Raw genomic sequence first — 14,186 nt, forward strand, 5'->3', positions numbered from 1 at the left:
AACGTTTAGAACACTTCCAGAAGACTAAAATTACTGCCAGATCTTTGCTCAGACAGCATCTATAACGTTTAGAACACTTACAGAAGGCGGAAATTACTGCCACATCTTTGGGTCAGACAGCATCTATAAGCGTTTAGAACACTTCCAGAAGACTAAAATTACTGCCAGATCTTTGCTCAGACAGCATCTATAACGTTTAGAACACTTACAGAAGGCGGAAATTACTGCCACATCTTTGGGTCAGACAGCATCTATAGCGTTTAGAACACTTCCAGAAGACTAAAATTACTGCCAGATCTTTGCTCAGACAGCATCTATAACGTTTAGAACACTTACAGAAGGCGGAAATTACTGCCACATCTTTGGGTCAGACAGCATCTATAGCGTTTAGAACACTTCCAGAAGACTAAAATTACTGCCAGATCTTTGCTCAGACAGCATCTATAACGTTTAGAACACTTACAGAAGGCGGAAATTACTGCCACATCTTTGGGTCAGACAGCATCTATAGCGTTTAGAACACTTCCAGAAGACTAAAATTACTGCCAGATCTTTGCTCAGACAGCATCTATAACGTTTAGAACACTTACAGAAGGCGGAAATTACTGCCACATCTTTGGGTCAGACAGCATCTATAGCGTTTAGAACACTTCCAGAAGACTAAAATTACTGCCAGATCTTTGCTCAGACAGCATCTATAACGTTTAGAACACTTACAGAAGGCGGAAATTACTGCCACATCTTTGGGTCAGACAGCATCCATAGCGTTTAGAACACTTCCAGAAGACTAAAATTACTGCCAGATCTTTGCTCAGACAGCATCTATAACGTTTAGAACACTTACAGAAGGCGGAAATTACTGCCACATCTTTGGGTCAGACAGCATCTATAGCGTTTAGAACACTTCCAGAAGACTAAAATTACTGCCAGATCTTTGCTCAGACAGCATCTATAACGTTTAGAACACTTACAGAAGGCGGAAATTACTGCCACATCTTTGGGTCAGACAGCATCTATAACGTTTAGAACACTTCCAGAAGACTAAAATTACTGCCAGATCTTTGCTCAGACAGCATCTATAACGTTTAGAACACTTACAGAAGGCGGAAATTACTGCCACATCTTTGGGTCAGACAGCATCTATAACGTTTAGAACACATCCAGAAGACTAAAATTACTGCCAGATCTTTGCTCAGACAGCATCTATAACGTTTAGAACACTCACAGAAGGCGGAAATTACTGCCACATCTTTGGGTCAGACAGCATCTATAACGTTTAGAACACTTCCAGAAGACTAAAATTACTGCCAGATCTTTGCTCAGACAGCATCTATAACGTTTAGAACACTCACAGAAGGCGGAAATTACTGCCACATCTTTGGGTCAGACAGCATCTATAACGTTTAGAACACTTCCAGAAGACTAAAATTACTGCCAGATCTTTGCTCAGACAGCATCTATAACGTTTAGAACACTCACAGAAGGCGGAAATTACTGCCACATCTTTGGGTCAGACAGCATCTATAACGTTTAGAACACTTCCAGAAGACTAAAATTACTGCCAGATCTTTGCTCAGACAGCATCTATAACGTTTAGAACACTCACAGAAGGCGGAAATTACTGCCACATCTTTGGGTCAGACAGCATCTATAACGTTTAGAACACTTCCAGAAGACTAAAATTACTGCCAGATCTTTGCTCAGACAGCATCTATAACGTTTAGAACACTCACAGAAGGCGGAAATTACTGCCACATCTTTGGGTCAGACAGCATCTATAAGGTTTAGAACACTTCCAGAAGACTAAAATTACTGCCAGATCTTTGCTCAGACAGCATCTATAACGTTTAGAACACTCACAGAAGGCGGAAATTACTGCCACATCTTTGGGTCAGACAGCATCTATAAGGTTTAGAACACTTCCAGAAGACTAAAATTACTGCCAGATCTTTGCTCAGACAGCATCTATAACGTTTAGAACACTCACAGAAGGCGGAAATTACTGCCACATCGTTGGGTCAGACAGCATCTATAAGGTTTAGAACACTTCCAGAAGACTAAAATTACTGCCAGATCTTTGCTCAGACAGCATCTATAACGTTTAGAACACTCACAGAAGGCGGAAATTACTGCCACATCTTTGGGTCAGACAGCATCTATAACGTTTAGAACACTTCCAGAAGACTAAAATTACTGCCAGATCTTTGCTCAGACAGCATCTATAACGTTTAGAACACTCACAGAAGGCGGAAATTACTGCCACATCTTTGGGTCAGACAGCATCTATAAGGTTTAGAACACTTCCAGAAGACTAAAATTACTGCCAGATCTTTGCTCAGACAGCATCTATAACGTTTAGAACACTCACAGAAGGCGGAAATTACTGCCACATCTTTGGGTCAGACAGCATCTATAAGGTTTAGAACACTTCCAGAAGACTAAAATTACTGCCAGATCTTTGCTCAGACAGCATCTATAACGTTTAGAACACTCACAGAAGGCGGAAATTACTGCCACATCTTTGGGTCAGACAGCATCTATAACGTTTAGAACACTTCCAGAAGACTAAAATTACTGCCAGATCTTTGCTCAGACAGCATCTATAACGTTTAGAACACTCACAGAAGGCGGAAATTACTGCCACATCTTTGGGTCAGACAGCATCTATAACGTTTAGAACACTTCCAGAAGACTAAAATTACTGCCAGATCTTTGCTCAGACAGCATCTATAACGTTTAGAACACTCACAGAAGGCGGAAATTACTGCCACATCTTTGGGTCAGACAGCATCTATAACGTTTAGAACACTTCCAGAAGACTAAAATTACTGCCAGATCTTTGCTCAGACAGCATCTATAACGTTTAGAACACTCACAGAAGGCGGAAATTACTGCCACATCTTTGGGTCAGACAGCATCTATAACGTTTAGAACACTTCCAGAAGACTAAAATTACTGCCAGATCTTTGCTCAGACAGCATCTATAACGTTTAGAACACTCACAGAAGGCGGAAATTACTGCCACATCTTTGGGTCAGACAGCATCTATAACGTTTAGAACACTTCCAGAAGACTAAAATTACTGCCAGATCTTTGCTCAGACAGCATCTATAACGTTTAGAACACTCACAGAAGGCGGAAATTACTGCCACATCTTTGGGTCAGACAGCATCTATAACGTTTAGAACACTTCCAGAAGACTAAAATTACTGCCAGATCTTTGCTCAGACAGCATCTATAACGTTTAGAACACTCACAGAAGGCGGAAATTACTGCCACATCTTTGGGTCAGACAGCATCTATAACGTTTAGAACACTTCCAGAAGACTAAAATTACTGCCAGATCTTTGCTCAGACAGCATCTATAACGTTTAGAACACTCACAGAAGGCGGAAATTACTGCCACATCTTTGGGTCAGACAGCATCTATAACGTTTAGAACACTTCCAGAAGACTAAAATTACTGCCAGATCTTTGCTCAGACAGCATCTATAACGTTTAGAACACTCACAGAAGGCGGAAATTACTGCCACATCTTTGGGTCAGACAGCATCTATAACGTTTAGAACACTTCCAGAAGACTAAAATTACTGCCAGATCTTTGCTCAGACAGCATCTATAACGTTTAGAACACTCACAGAAGGCGGAAATTACTGCCACATCTTTGGGTCAGACAGCATCTATAACGTTTAGAACACTTCCAGAAGACTAAAATTACTGCCAGATCTTTGCTCAGACAGCATCTATAACGTTTAGAACACTCACAGAAGGCGGAAATTACTGCCACATCTTTGGGTCAGACGGCATCTATAACGTTTAGAACACTTCCAGAAGACTAAAATTACTGCCAGATCTTTGCTCAGACAGCATCTATAACGTTTAGAACACTCACAGAAGGCGGAAATTACTGCCACATCTTTGGGTCAGACGGCATCTATAACGTTTAGAACACTTCCAGAAGACTAAAATTACTGCCAGATCTTTGCTCAGACAGCATCTATAACGTTTAGAACACTCACAGAAGGCGGAAATTACTGCCACATCTTTGGGTCAGACGGCATCTATAACGTTTAGAACACTTCCAGAAGACTAAAATTACTGCCAGATCTTTGCTCAGACAGCATCTATAACGTTTAGAACACTCACAGAAGGCGGAAATTACTGCCACATCTTTGGGTCAGACAGCATCTATAACGTTTAGAACACTTCCAGAAGACTAAAATTACTGCCAGATCTTTGCTCAGACAGCATCTATAACGTTTAGAACACTCACAGAAGGCGGAAATTACTGCCACATCTTTGGGTCAGACAGCATCTATAGCGTTTAGAACACTTCCAGAAGACTAAAATTACTGCCAGATCTTTGCTCAGACAGCATCTATAACGTTTAGAACACTCACAGAAGGCGGAAATTACTGCCACATCTTTGGGTCAGACAGCATCTATAGCGTTTAGAACACTTCCAGAAGACTAAAATTACTGCCAGATCTTTGCTCAGACAGCATCTATAACGTTTAGAACACTTACAGAAGGCGGAAATTACTGCCACATCTTTGGGTCAGACAGCATCTATAGCGTTTAGAACACTTCCAGAAGACTAAAATTACTGCCAGATCTTTGCTCAGACAGCATCTATAACGTTTAGAACACTTACAGAAGGCGGAAATTACTGCCACATCTTTGGGTCAGACAGCATCTATAACGTTTAGAACACTTCCAGAAGACTAAAATTACTGCCAGATCTTTGCTCAGACAGCATCTATAACGTTTAGAACACTCACAGAAGGCGGAAATTACTGCCACATCTTTGGGTCAGACAGCATCTATAACGTTTAGAACACTTCCAGAAGACTAAAATTACTGCCAGATCTTTGCTCAGACAGCATCTATAACGTTTAGAACACTCACAGAAGGCGGAAATTACTGCCACATCTTTGGGTCAGACAGCATCTATAAGGTTTAGAACACTTCCAGAAGACTAAAATTACTGCCAGATCTTTGCTCAGACAGCATCTATAACGTTTAGAACACTCACAGAAGGCGGAAATTACTGCCACATCTTTGGGTCAGACAGCATCTATAAGGTTTAGAACACTTCCAGAAGACTAAAATTACTGCCAGATCTTTGCTCAGACAGCATCTATAACGTTTAGAACACTCACAGAAGGCGGAAATTACTGCCACATCTTTGGGTCAGACAGCATCTATAAGGTTTAGAACACTTCCAGAAGACTAAAATTACTGCCAGATCTTTGCTCAGACAGCATCTATAACGTTTAGAACACTCACAGAAGGCGGAAATTACTGCCACATCGTTGGGTCAGACAGCATCTATAACGTTTAGAACACTTCCAGAAGACTAAAATTACTGCCAGATCTTTGCTCAGACAGCATCTATAACGTTTAGAACACTCACAGAAGGCGGAAATTACTGCCACATCTTTGGGTCAGACAGCATCTATAAGCGTTTAGAACACTTCCAGAAGACTAAAATTACTGCCAGATCTTTGCTCAGACAGCATCTATAACGTTTAGAACACTCACAGAAGGCGGAAATTACTGCCACATCTTTGGGTCAGACAGCATCTATAAGGTTTAGAACACTTCCAGAAGACTAAAATTACTGCCAGATCTTTGCTCAGACAGCATCTATAACGTTTAGAACACTCACAGAAGGCGGAAATTACTGCCACATCTTTGGGTCAGACAGCATCTATAAGGTTTAGAACACTTCCAGAAGACTAAAATTACTGCCAGATCTTTGCTCAGACAGCATCTATAACGTTTAGAACACTCACAGAAGGCGGAAATTACTGCCACATCTTTGGGTCAGACAGCATCTATAACGTTTAGAACACTTCCAGAAGACTAAAATTACTGCCAGATCTTTGCTCAGACAGCATCTATAACGTTTAGAACACTCACAGAAGGCGGAAATTACTGCCACATCTTTGGGTCAGACAGCATCTATAACGTTTAGAACACTTCCAGAAGACTAAAATTACTGCCAGATCTTTGCTCAGACAGCATCTATAACGTTTAGAACACTCACAGAAGGCGGAAATTACTGCCACATCTTTGGGTCAGACAGCATCTATAACGTTTAGAACACTTCCAGAAGACTAAAATTACTGCCAGATCTTTGCTCAGACAGCATCTATAACGTTTAGAACACTCACAGAAGGCGGAAATTACTGCCACATCTTTGGGTCAGACAGCATCTATAACGTTTAGAACACTTCCAGAAGACTAAAATTACTGCCAGATCTTTGCTCAGACAGCATCTATAACGTTTAGAACACTCACAGAAGGCGGAAATTACTGCCACATCTTTGGGTCAGACGGCATCTATAACGTTTAGAACACTTCCAGAAGACTAAAATTACTGCCAGATCTTTGCTCAGACAGCATCTATAACGTTTAGAACACTCACAGAAGGCGGAAATTACTGCCACATCTTTGGGTCAGACGGCATCTATAACGTTTAGAACACTTCCAGAAGACTAAAATTACTGCCAGATCTTTGCTCAGACAGCATCTATAACGTTTAGAACACTCACAGAAGGCGGAAATTACTGCCACATCTTTGGGTCAGACGGCATCTATAACGTTTAGAACACTTCCAGAAGACTAAAATTACTGCCAGATCTTTGCTCAGACAGCATCTATAACGTTTAGAACACTCACAGAAGGCGGAAATTACTGCCACATCTTTGGGTCAGACAGCATCTATAAGCGTTTAGAACACTTCCAGAAGACTAAAATTACTGCCAGATCTTTGCTCAGACAGCATCTATAACGTTTAGAACACTCACAGAAGGCGGAAATTACTGCCACATCTTTGGGTCAGACAGCATCTATAGCGTTTAGAACACTTCCAGAAGACTAAAATTACTGCCAGATCTTTGCTCAGACAGCATCCTATAACGTTTAGAACACTCACAGAAGGCGGAAATTACTGCCACATCTTTGGGTCAGACAGCATCTATAGCGTTTAGAACACTTCCAGAAGACTAAAATTACTGCCAGATCTTTGCTCAGACAGCATCCATAACGTTTAGAACACTCACAGAAGGCGGAAATTACTGCCACATCTTTGGGTCAGACAGCATCTATAGCGTTTAGAACACTTCCAGAAGACTAAAATTACTGCCAGATCTTTGCTCAGACAGCATCCATAACGTTTAGAACACTCACAGAAGGCGGAAATTACTGCCACATCTTTGGGTCAGACAGCATCTATAGCGTTTAGAACACTTCCAGAAGACTAAAATTACTGCCAGATCTTTGCTCAGACAGCATCCATAACGTTTAGAACACTCACAGAAGGCGGAAATTACTGCCACATCTTTGGGTCAGACAGCATCTATAGCGTTTAGAACACTTCCAGAAGACTAAAATTACTGCCAGATCTTTGCTCAGACAGCATCTATAACGTTTAGAACACTTACAGAAGGCGGAAATTACTGCCACATCTTTGGGTCAGACAGCATCTATAGCGTTTAGAACACTTCCAGAAGACTAAAATTACTGCCAGATCTTTGCTCAGACAGCATCTATAACGTTTAGAACACTTACAGAAGGCGGAAATTACTGCCACATCTTTGGGTCAGACAGCATCTATAGCGTTTAGAACACTTCCAGAAGACTAAAATTACTGCCAGATCTTTGCTCAGACAGCATCTATAACGTTTAGAACACTTACAGAAGGCGGAAATTACTGCCACATCTTTGGGTCAGACAGCATCTATAGCGTTTAGAACACTTCTAGAAGACTAAAATTACTGCCAGATCTTTGCTCAGACAGCATCTATAACGTTTAGAACACTTACAGAAGGCGGAAATTACTGCCACATCTTTGGGTCAGACAGCATCTATAACGTTTTGAACACATCCAGAAGACTAAAATTACTGCCAGATCTTTGCTCAGACAGCATCTATAACGTTTAGAACACTCACAGAAGGCGGAAATTACTGCCACATCTTTGGGTCAGACAGCATCTATAACGTTTAGAACACTTCCAGAAGACTAAAATTACTGCCAGATCTTTGCTCAGACAGCATCTATAACGTTTAGAACACTCACAGAAGGCGGAAATTACTGCCACATCTTTGGGTCAGACAGCATCTATAACGTTTAGAACACTTCCAGAAGACTAAAATTACTGCCAGATCTTTGCTCAGACAGCATCTATAACGTTTAGAACACTCACAGAAGGCGGAAATTACTGCCACATCTTTGGGTCAGACAGCATCTATAACGTTTAGAACACTTCCAGAAGACTAAAATTACTGCCAGATCTTTGCTCAGACAGCATCTATAACGTTTAGAACACTCACAGAAGGCGGAAATTACTGCCACATCTTTGGGTCAGACAGCATCTATAACGTTTAGAACACTTCCAGAAGACTAAAATTACTGCCAGATCTTTGCTCAGACAGCATCTATAACGTTTAGAACACTCACAGAAGGCGGAAATTACTGCCACATCTTTGGGTCAGACAGCATCTATAACGTTTAGAACACTTCCAGAAGACTAAAATTACTGCCAGATCTTTGCTCAGACAGCATCTATAACGTTTAGAACACTCACAGAAGGCGGAAATTACTGCCACATCTTTGGGTCAGACAGCATCTATAACGTTTAGAACACTTCCAGAAGACTAAAATTACTGCCAGATCTTTGCTCAGACAGCATCTATAACGTTTAGAACACTCACAGAAGGCGGAAATTACTGCCACATCTTTGGGTCAGACAGCATCTATAACGTTTAGAACACTTCCAGAAGACTAAAATTACTGCCAGATCTTTGCTCAGACAGCATCTATAACGTTTAGAACACTCACAGAAGGCGGAAATTACTGCCACATCTTTGGGTCAGACAGCATCTATAACGTTTAGAACACTTCCAGAAGACTAAAATTACTGCCAGATCCTTGCTCAGACAGCATCTATAACGTTTAGAACACTCACAGAAGGCGGAAATTACTGCCACATCTTTGGGTCAGACAGCATCTATAACGTTTAGAACACTTCCAGAAGACTAAAATTACTGCCAGATCCTTGCTCAGACAGCATCTATAACGTTTAGAACACTCACAGAAGGCGGAAATTACTGCCACATCTTTGGGTCAGACAGCATCTATAACGTTTAGAACACTTCCAGAAGACTAAAATTACTGCCAGATCCTTGCTCAGACAGCATCTATAACGTTTAGAACACTCACAGAAGGCGGAAATTACTGCCACATCTTTGGGTCAGACAGCATCTATAACGTTTAGAACACTTCCAGAAGACTAAAATTACTGCCAGATCCTTGCTCAGACAGCATCTATAACGTTTAGAACACTCACAGAAGGCGGAAATTACTGCCACATCTTTGGGTCAGACAGCATCTATAACGTTTAGAACACTTCCAGAAGACTAAAATTACTGCCAGATCTTTGCTCAGACAGCATCTATAACGTTTAGAACACTCACAGAAGGCGGAAATTACTGCCACATCTTTGGGTCAGACAGCATCTATAACGTTTAGAACACTTCCAGAAGACTAAAATTACTGCCAGATCTTTGCTCAGACAGCATTTATAACGTTTAGAACACTTACAGAAGGCGGAAATTACTGCCACATCTTTGCTCAGACAGCATCTATAACGTTTATGACACTTACAGAAGGTGGAAATTACTGCCTCATCTTTGCTCAGACAGCATCTATAACGTTTATGACACTTAGAGAAGGTGGAAATTACTGCCACATCTTTGTTCAGACATCTAAAACGTTTAAAACGTTAGAGAAGTCTGTGTAACCAAAGGATAGTGGTTTGTGAGAGAGAGAGAGAGAGAGAGAGAGAGAGAGAGAGAGAGAGAGAGAGAGAGAGAGAGAGAGAGAGTAAAACAAGGGTCTTTTTGAGTTTAAAACACTAAACAAGCACGGCCCCTCCCCACCATTACTGTCTGCGCAGGTACATCTCCTCCCTCATCTGATTGTCAATTCGATATATGGAGAATACTCGAAACACCGCAATTATACATTCCGTACTCTGGCACCTGCGGCAAGAATGGGTTATTAGCTGGTGGTTTCAATGGGTAACAATGACAAACTTGTGATGTTCGGCATTCTATTCCATATCCCCTTATGCGGGTATCTGTGTGTTGTGGGAGATCGTGAGTCAGTGGGCTTGTACGTTTGTACGTATGCATGTGTGTTTTTATATAATGTACTCACTGTGTTTTTATTTTCTTCTAATGCTAAGTATAGGTATGTCTAAGGTCTAAATATGTGTTTCATGGATTATTGACTACGATTTTTATGAAAATTCAGAGTTATGTGTGATAGTTATGAATTTTATGATTTTTACTTGAATCATCGGTGGCACTATTTTTGCCTAAACCAAATTACAATTTCTTTTATGGATAACAACTAATACTCTTGTACTAATAATATTTCCTTTCCTCACTGGGCTATTTTTCCATGTTGGAGCCCTTGGGCTTATAGCATCTTGCTTTTCCAGCTAGGGTTGTAGCTTGGCTAGTAATAATAATAATAATAATAATAATAATAATAATAATACGACCTTGGTTAATTCTGAGTGCGTGTGTATTTTGTATATAGACCACAGTCTTATGGTTTCTTAAGCAGAATTCACCAGGAATATTATAAACATATACTTCCACTCTTTCATACATATTGATGATTTTTCTATACTTCAAAATACAGGTTAGCATTTATATTCGTAGAGTATAATAACTTAAGTTAGTAGGCATATCAAATAACAGAATACTATTTTTTAATTATCTTAATTTGTATGTATTTCAAGTCATGGGACTTCTAGAATGAATAATTCAAAAGAATTCTATTATATTCAAATAAGATTTCTTAATTATCTCAATTTGTATTTATTCTAAGTCATTGGACTTGCAGAAGGAATAATTCAGAGGAATCCTATTCTCTTCAATTGAATTTGTTTAATTATCACAATTTGTATGTATTTAAAGTCAATGGATTTTTAGAAGAAATAATTCTAAAAAAATAAGATACAAATATGTTTTAAAAATGAGCTGGATTAACATGGAAAATCAGCAACCATTATTATTGATTATTGGTTGATTGGTGTTAGATCTTTGCTGCTGGTTCGAAATACTTTAAATCAACATATTTGAGCCAGTATGAATTATTAATTCATACAAATGGTTGACCTGCAATCAATCGTGCTTTCGATACAGCAAGCTTTTAAATTGCATTCTAATGAAAAACATTACAGGTGTCATGATTAATCCCTGTGCTGTAATTCTGCTAAACTCTTGGCAGAATCAATGTATATTTTATAACTGTCCAGAAATAATCACTTCATTGGCAGTCATAAAACATTATAACATGGCTTTGATCACATGATCCCTCGATCAATCAAAAGCATGCAAATCTACCAGTGATTATGAAGTGATATAAATTGCGCTGCTGTGAGAGGGATTTGTGTGCACTCTGTCACAATGTTTATTAATGGTTTTGTTTTGAAAAGAGGGGTAAGGGCAATTATTATTATCATTATTACTGGCTAAGCTACAACCCTATTTGGAGTAGCAGGATGCTATAAGTCCAGGGGCTCCAACAGGGAAAATAATCCAGAGAGGAAAGGAAACGAGGAAAAATTAAATATTTGAAGAATAGTAACAACATGAAAATAAATATTTCCTATAAACTATAAAAACTTCAACAAAACAAGAGGAAGAGAAATAAGATAGAATAGTGTGACCGAGTGTACCCACAAGGATTTGTGACGGGCCGAGAGAAGGTTGTGACTCAAAGACAGAATGAAAGCAACCGAGTGAGTTTATTATAGAACACTCTCCTTTATATACAAAAGCTCAAGGCAACAGGAAATTACATGTTCAAAATCGACACCGTTACCGGTGTGAAAAACAGGCATGTTTATTCAGGTTCTTTTTAGTGCGAGGGAAGAGCAAAGATACAAACGTAATATATACACAAAATAAACTATGTACGATCGTATGACACACGGTTGGTACAGATTATAATTGATGAACAGAGTTTACATGACCTATCTAATGATAAAAGAAATATAAATTTGGTAACAGCCTGACAAATAGCTAATCAAATTGGGTGCTAGGACATTTTGTCAAAAACCTCCCGTCCGGAGAATAGCTCCGGGCAATCAACAGAAGAAGTTAATTAATGCGATGATTGGTATGGCATTAAGTGGATTAGACGTTTTCGTCATATATTCGATCAAAAAACAACTTTAAATCACTCTACTTTGAGCTAAAATACGTATATATCTCTAATTTGAAAACTCAAATCATGAACTCTTTTTGGCCCATATTACAGGACCGTATAGGCTAGAATTTCATTGCATTCATTACATATAATTTTTGAAAGACTGATATCTTTTGTTTTGTTTCAGATTTTTCTTTTAAAAACATTATTTATCAAAACACTCACATACACACACACACACACACACACACGTGCGCGCACACACAGACATAGACACACACATGTATATATATATATATATATATATATATATATACATACATATATATATATATATATATATATATATATATATATATATATATATATATATATATATATATATATATATATATATATATATATTTCCACGAAGCCTGATAAAAACCATTCAATGATTGACCGCTCATATAATTATTGATCATTTGGCATATTGCTCACACCAGACACCATAGGAATTCTTTTACATGCGTAAATTCACAATACTATGTGAAAACAAATGCACGAATTGTGATGAGTTTTGAACCAATTATTCAGTGAATCACTTTAAATGATTCATTTTATCCAGGATTTTAGTATTCACGTTCAGGAAGGAAATGTCTGATTAAATATATTTTTTGGGTTTTAATCCAGAAGGAAAGGCAGGGAATATATATACCCGATTAGCCAGTGATGTTTTTCGTTCATGTAATCTATCTGCATCTGAAATTAGTTGCCAATTTGTCTATTAATTAGTCTTTTTGTTTTTACATTCTGATTGTTATTATTATTATTATTACTATTATTATTATTATTATTATTATTATTATTATTATTATTAAATGCTAAGCTACAACCCTAGTTGGAAAAGCAGGATGCTATTAGCCTAGGGGCCCCAACAGGGAAAATAGCCCAGTGAGGAAAGGAAATAAGGAAAAATAAAATATTTTAAGAATAGTAACAATGCTAAAATAAATATTTCCCATATAAACTATAAAAACTTTAACAAAACAATAGGAAGAGAAACTAGATAGAACACTGTGCCCGAGCGTACCCTCAAGCAAGAGAACTCTAACCCTTGACGGTGAAAAACCATGGTACAGAGGCTATGGCACTAACCAAGACTAGAGAACAATGGTTTGATTTTGGAGTGTCCTCCTCCTAGAAGAGCTGCTTACCATAGCTAAAGAATCTCTTCTACCCTTACCAAGAAGAAAGTAGCCACTGAACTAATACAGTGCAGAAGTTAACCCCTTGGGTGAAGAAGAATTGTTTGGTAATCTCAGTGTTGTCAGGTGTATGAGGACAGAAGAGAAACTGTAAAGAGTAGGCCAGACTACTCGGTTTCTGTGTAGGCAAAAGGAAAGAACCGTAACCAGAGAGAAGGGTACATTCCTATGTAGTACTGTCTGGCCAGTCAAAGGACCCCATAACTCTCTAGCGATAGTATCTCAACGGACGGGTGGTGCCCTGGCCAACCTGGGACATATTATACTGTATTACTTAAGGGTTGTGATGGCCGACGTAGTAAGGACCCTGATTGGTGAACATCAGACTGGGGTTCGAGTAGTGCTCAAACTCATTAGTTTCTTTGGTCTCTGCAACCTCACCATCCTTGTGAGCTAAGGATGGGGGTTTTGGGGGAGACTATAGCTCCAACAGCTGAGTCATCAGCAGCTATTTCCTGGCCCTCCTTGGTCCTAGCTTGGGTAGAGAGGAGGCTTGGGCGCTGATCCTCCGTGTATAAGGTCAGTTTCGATATGGCAATGTCCCTGGCCCTTGCCTCTGCCATTCATGAGTGGCCTTTAAACCTTAAACCTTCTGTAGTCTGTACTAACATTTTGAGAAATGGGCTAACTCAAATTCATTGTACGCTCAATTCAAACTCGAAATCATCTTATCTGAACTAGTGCATTTGATTAACTCAAATTCT

The sequence above is a fragment of the Palaemon carinicauda genome, chromosome 11 (assembly GCF_036898095.1).
Source record: "Palaemon carinicauda isolate YSFRI2023 chromosome 11, ASM3689809v2, whole genome shotgun sequence".
Lineage (NCBI taxonomy): Eukaryota > Metazoa > Arthropoda > Malacostraca > Decapoda > Palaemonidae > Palaemon > Palaemon carinicauda.